A 7,113-nucleotide genomic window follows, 5' to 3' on the forward strand; every position below is an offset into this window, starting at 1 on the left:
CTATATACACCAACCACCATATACTGGACCTCCCATAGTCTTCAGCCACCGCTATAATTACCATCCACCATCTATATACACCAACCACCATCTATATACACCATCCACCATCTATATACACCAACCACCATCTATATACACCAACCACCATATACTGGACCTCCCATAGTCTACAGCCACCGCTATAATTACCATCCACCATCTATATACACCAACCACCATCTATATACACCAACCACCATCAATATACACCAACCACCATATACTGGACCTCCCATAGTCTTCAGCCACCGCTATAATTACCATCCACCATCTATATACATCAACCACCATCTATATACACCAACCACCATCTATATACACAAACCACCATCTATATACACCAACCACCATCTATATACACCAACCACCATATACTGGACCTCCCATAGTCTTCAGCCACTGCTATAATTACCATCCACCATCTATATACACCAACCACCATCTATATACACCAACCACCATATACTGGACCTCCCATAGTCTTCAGCCACCGCTATAATTACCATCCACCATCTATATACACCAACCACCATCTATATACACCAACCACCATCTATATACACCAACCACATATACTGGACCTCCCATAGTCTTCAGCCACCGCTATAATTACCATCCACCATCTATATACACCAACCACCATCTATATACACAAACCACCATCTATATACACCAACCACCATATACTGGACCTCCCATAGTCTTCAGCCACCGCTATAATTACCATCCACCATCTATATACACCAACCACCATCTATATACACCATCCACCATCTATATACACCATCCACCATCTATACACACCATCCACCATCTATACACACCAACCACCATATACTGGACCTCCCATAGTCTTCAGCCACCGCTATAATTACCATCCACCATCTATATACACCAACCACATTCTATATACACCATCCACCATCTATATACACCAACCACCATCTATATACACCAACCACCATCTATATACACAAACCACCATCTATATACACCAACCACCATATACTGGACCTCCCATAGTCTTCAGCCACCGCTATAATTACCATCCACCATCTATATACACCAACCACCATCTATATACACCATCCACCATCTATATACACCATCCACCATCTATACACACCATCCACCATCTATACACACCAACCACCATATACTGGACCTCCCATAGTCTTCAGCCACCGCTATAATTACCATCCACCATCTATATACACCAACCACATTCTATATACACCATCCACCATCTATATACACCAACCACCATCTATATACACCAACCACCATATACTGGACCTCCCATAGTCTTCAGCCACGGCTATAATTACCATCCGCCATCTATATACACCGACCACCATCTATATACACCAACCACCATCTATATACACCAACCACCTTATACTGGACCTCCCATAGTCTTCAGCCACCGCTATAATTACCATCCACCATCTATATACACCAACCACCATCTATATACACCAACCACCATATACTGGACCTCCCATAGTCTACAGCCACCGCTATAATTACCATCCACCATCTATATACACCAACCACCATCTATATACACCAACCACCATCAATATACACCAACCACCATATACTGGACCTCCCATAGTCTTCAGCCACCGCTATAATTACCATCCACCATCTATATACACCAACCACCATCTATATACACCAACCACCATATACTGGACCTCCCATAGTCTTCAGCCACCGCAATAATTACCATCCACCATCTATATACATCAACCACCATCTATATACACCAATCACCATCTATATACACCAACCACCATCTATATACACCAACCACCATCTATATACACCAACCACCATCTATATACACCAACCACCATCTATATACACCAACCACCATATACTGGACCTCCCATAGTCTTCAGCCACCGCTATAATTACCATCCACCATCTATATACACCAACCACCATCTATATACACCAACCACATATACTGGACCTCCCATAGTCTTCAGCCACCGCTATAATTACCATCCACCATCTATATACACCAACCACCATCTATATACACAAACCACCATCTATATACACCAACCACCATATACTGGACCTCCCATAGTCTTCAGCCACCGCTATAATTACCAGCCACCATCTATATACACCAACCACCATCTATATACACAAACCACCATCTATATACACCAACCACCATATACTGGACCTCCCATAGTCTTCAGCCACCGCTATAATTACCATCCACCATCTATATACACCAACCACCATCTATATACACCAACCACCATCTATATACACCATCCACCATCTATATACACCAACCACCATCTATATACACCAACCACCATATACTGGACCTCCCATAGTCTTCAGCCACCGCTATAATTACCAAACACCATCTATATACACCAACCACCATCTATATACACCAACCACCATATACTGGAACTCCCATAGTCTTCAGCCACCGCTATAATTACCATCCACCATCTATATACACCAACCACCATCTATATACACCAACCACCATCTATATACACCAACCACCATATACTGGACCTCCCATAGTCTTCAGCCACCGCTATAATTACCATCCACCATCTATATACACCAACCACCATCTATATACACCATCCACCATCTATATACACCAACCACCATCTATATACACCAACCACCATCTATATACACCAACCACCATATACTGGACCTCCCATAGTCTACAGCCACCGCAATAATTACCATCCACCATCTATATACACCAACCACCATCTATATACACCAACCACCATCAATATACACCAACCACCATATACTGGACCTCCCATAGTCTTCAGCCACCGCTATAATTACCATCCACCATCTATATACACCAACCACCATCAATATACACCAACCACCATCTATATACACCAACCACCATATACTGGACCTCCCATAGTCTTCAGCCACCGCTATAATTACCATCCACCATCTATATATATCAACCACCATCTATATACACCAACCACCATCTATATACACCATCCACCATCTATATACACCAACCACCATCTATATACACCAACCACCATATACTGGAGCTCCCATAGTCTTCAGCCACCGCTATAATTACCATCCACCATCTATATACACCAACCACCATCTATATACACCAACCACCATCTATATACACCAACCACCATCTATATACACCAACCACCATCTATATACACCAACCACCATATACTGGACCTCCCATAGTCTTCAGCCACCGCTATAATTACCATCCACCATCTATATACACCATCCACCATCTATATACACCAACCACCATCTATATACACCAACCACCATATACTGGACCTCCCATAGTCTTCAGCCACCGCTATAATTACCAACCGCCATCTATATACACCAACCACCATCTATATACACCAACCACCATATACTGGACCTCCCATAGACTTCAGCCACCGCTATAATTACCATATACCATCTATATACACCAACCAACATCAATATACACCAACCACCATCTATATACACCAACCACCATCTATATACACCAACCACCATCTATATACACCATCCACCATCTATACACACCAACCACCATATACTGGACCTCCCATAGTCTTCAGCCACCGCTATAATTACCATCCACCATCTATATACACCAACCACCATCTATATACACCATCCACCATCTATATACACCATCCACCATCTATACACACCATCCACCATCTATACACACCATCCACCATCTATACACACCAACCACCATATACTGGACCTCCCATAGTCTTCAGCCACCGCTATAATTACCATCCACCATCTATATACACCAACCACATTCTATATACACCATCCACCATCTATATACACCAACCACCATCTATATACACCAACCACCATATACTGGACCTCCCATAGTCTTCAGCCACCGCTATAATTACCATCCACCATCTATATACACCAACCACCATCTATATACACCAACCACCATCTATATACACCATCCACCATCTATATACACCAACCACCATCTATATACACCAACCACCATATACTGGACCTCCCATAGTCTACAGCCACCGCTATAATTACCATCCACCATCTATATACACCAACCACCATCTATATACACCAACCACCATCAATATACACCAACCACCATATACTGGACCTCCCATAGTCTTCAGCCACCGCTATAATTACCGTCCACCATCTATATACACCAACCACCATCTATATACACCAACCACCATATACTGGACCTCCCATAGTCTTCAGCCACCGCTATAATTACCATCCACCATCTATATACATCAACCACCATCTATATACACCAACCACCATCTATATACACAAACCACCATCTATATACACCAACCACCATCTATATACACCAACCACCATCTATATACACCAACCACCATATACTGGACCTCCCATAGTCTTCAGCCACCGCTATAATTACCATCCACCATCTATATACACCAACCACCATCTATACACACCAACCACCATATACTGGACCTCCCATAGTCTTCAGCCACTGCTATAATTACCATCCACCATCTATATACACCAACCACCATCTATATACACCAACCACCATCTATATACACCAACCACCATCTATATACACCAATCACCATATACTGGACCTCCCATAGTCTTCAGCCACCGCTATAATTACCATCCACCATCTATATACACCAACCACCATCTATATACACCAACCACCATCTATATACACCAACCACATATACTGGACCTCCCATACTCTTCAGCCACCGCTATAATTACCATCCACCATCTATATACACCAACCACCATCTATATACACAAACCACCATCTATATACACCAACCACCATATACTGGACCTCCCATAGTCTTCAGCCACCGCTATAATTACCATCCACCATCTATATACACCAACCACCATCTATATACACCAACCACCATCTATATACACAAACCACCATCTATATACACCAACCACCATATACTGGACCTCCCATAGTCTTCAGCCACCGCTATAATTACCATCCACCATCTATATACACCAACCACCATCTATATACACCAACCACCATCTATATACACCATCCACCATCTATATACACCAACCACCATCTATATACACCAACCACCATATACTGGACCTCCCATAGTCTTCAGCCACCGCTATAATTACCATCCACCATCTATATACACCAACCACCATCTATATACACCAACCACCATCTATATACACCAACCACCATCTCTATACACCAACCACCATATACTGGACCTCCCATAGTCTTCAGCCACCTCTATAATTACCATCCACCATCTATATACACCAACCACCATCTATATACACCAACCACCATCTATATACACCAACCACCATCTATATACACCAACCACCATATACTGGACCTCCCATAGTCTTCAGCCACCTCTATAATTACCATCCACCATCTATATACACCAACCACCATCTATATACACACCAACCACCATCTATATACACCAACCACCATATACTGGACCTCCCATAGTCTTCAGCCACCGCTATAATTACCATCCACCATCTATATACACCAACCACCATCAATATACACCAACCACCATCAACATACACCAACCACCATATACTGGACCTCCCATAGTCTTCAGCCACCGCTATAATTACCATCCACCATCTATATACACCAACCACCATCAATATACACCAACCACCATCTATATACACAAACCACCATCTATATACACAAACCACCATCTATATACACAAACCACCATCTATAAATTACTAGCCACCATCTATATACACAAACCACCATCTATAAATTACTAGCCACCATCTATATACACCAACCACCATCTATATACACAAACCACCATCTATAAATTACTAGCCACCATCTATATACACCAATCACCATCTATATACACCAATCACCATCTATATACACCAACCACCATCTATAAATTACTAGCCACCATCTATATACACAAACCACCATCTATAAATTACTAGCCACCATCTATATACACAAACCACCATCTATAAATTACTAGCCACCATCTATATACACCAATCACCATCTATAAATTACTAGCCACCATCTATATACACCAACCACCATCTATATGCACAAACCACCATATACTGGACCTCCCATAGTCTTCAGCCACCGCTATAATTACCATCCACCATCTATATACACCAACCACCATCTATATACATCAACCACCATCTATATACACCAACCACCATATACTGGACCTTCCATAGTCTTCAGCCACTGCTATAATTGCCATCCACCATCTATATACACCAACCACCATCTATATACACCAACCACCATCTATATACACCAACCACCATCTATCTATATACACCAACCACCATATACTGGACCTCCCATAGTCTTCAGCCACCACTATAATTACCATCCACATACACCAACCACCATCTATAAATTACTAGTCACCATCTATATACACCAACCACCATCTATATACACCAACCACCATATACTGGACCTCCCATAGTCTTCAGCCACCGCTATAATTACCATCCACCATCTATATACACCAACCACCATCTATATACACCAACCACCATATACTGGACCTCCCATAGTCTTCAGCCACTGCTATAATTACCATCCACCATCTATATACACCAACCACATTCTATATACACCAACCACCATATACTGGACCTCCCATAGTCTTCAGCCACCGCTATAATTACCATCCACCATCTATATACATCAACCACCATCTATAAATTACTAGTCACCATCTATATACACCAACCACCATATACTGGACCTCCCATAGTCTTCAGCCACCGCTATAATTACCATCCACCATCTATATACACCAACCACCATCTATATACACCAACCACCATCAATATACACCAACCACCATCTATATACACAAACCACCATCTATATACACCAACCACCATCTATATACACAAACCACCATCTATAAATTACTAGCCACCATCTATATACACCAACCACATCTATAAATTACTAGCCACCATCTATATACACAAACCACTGTCACG

Source organism: Hyla sarda, unplaced genomic scaffold (genome assembly GCF_029499605.1).
Source record: "Hyla sarda isolate aHylSar1 unplaced genomic scaffold, aHylSar1.hap1 scaffold_1180, whole genome shotgun sequence".
NCBI classification, from domain to species: Eukaryota; Metazoa; Chordata; class Amphibia; order Anura; family Hylidae; genus Hyla; species Hyla sarda.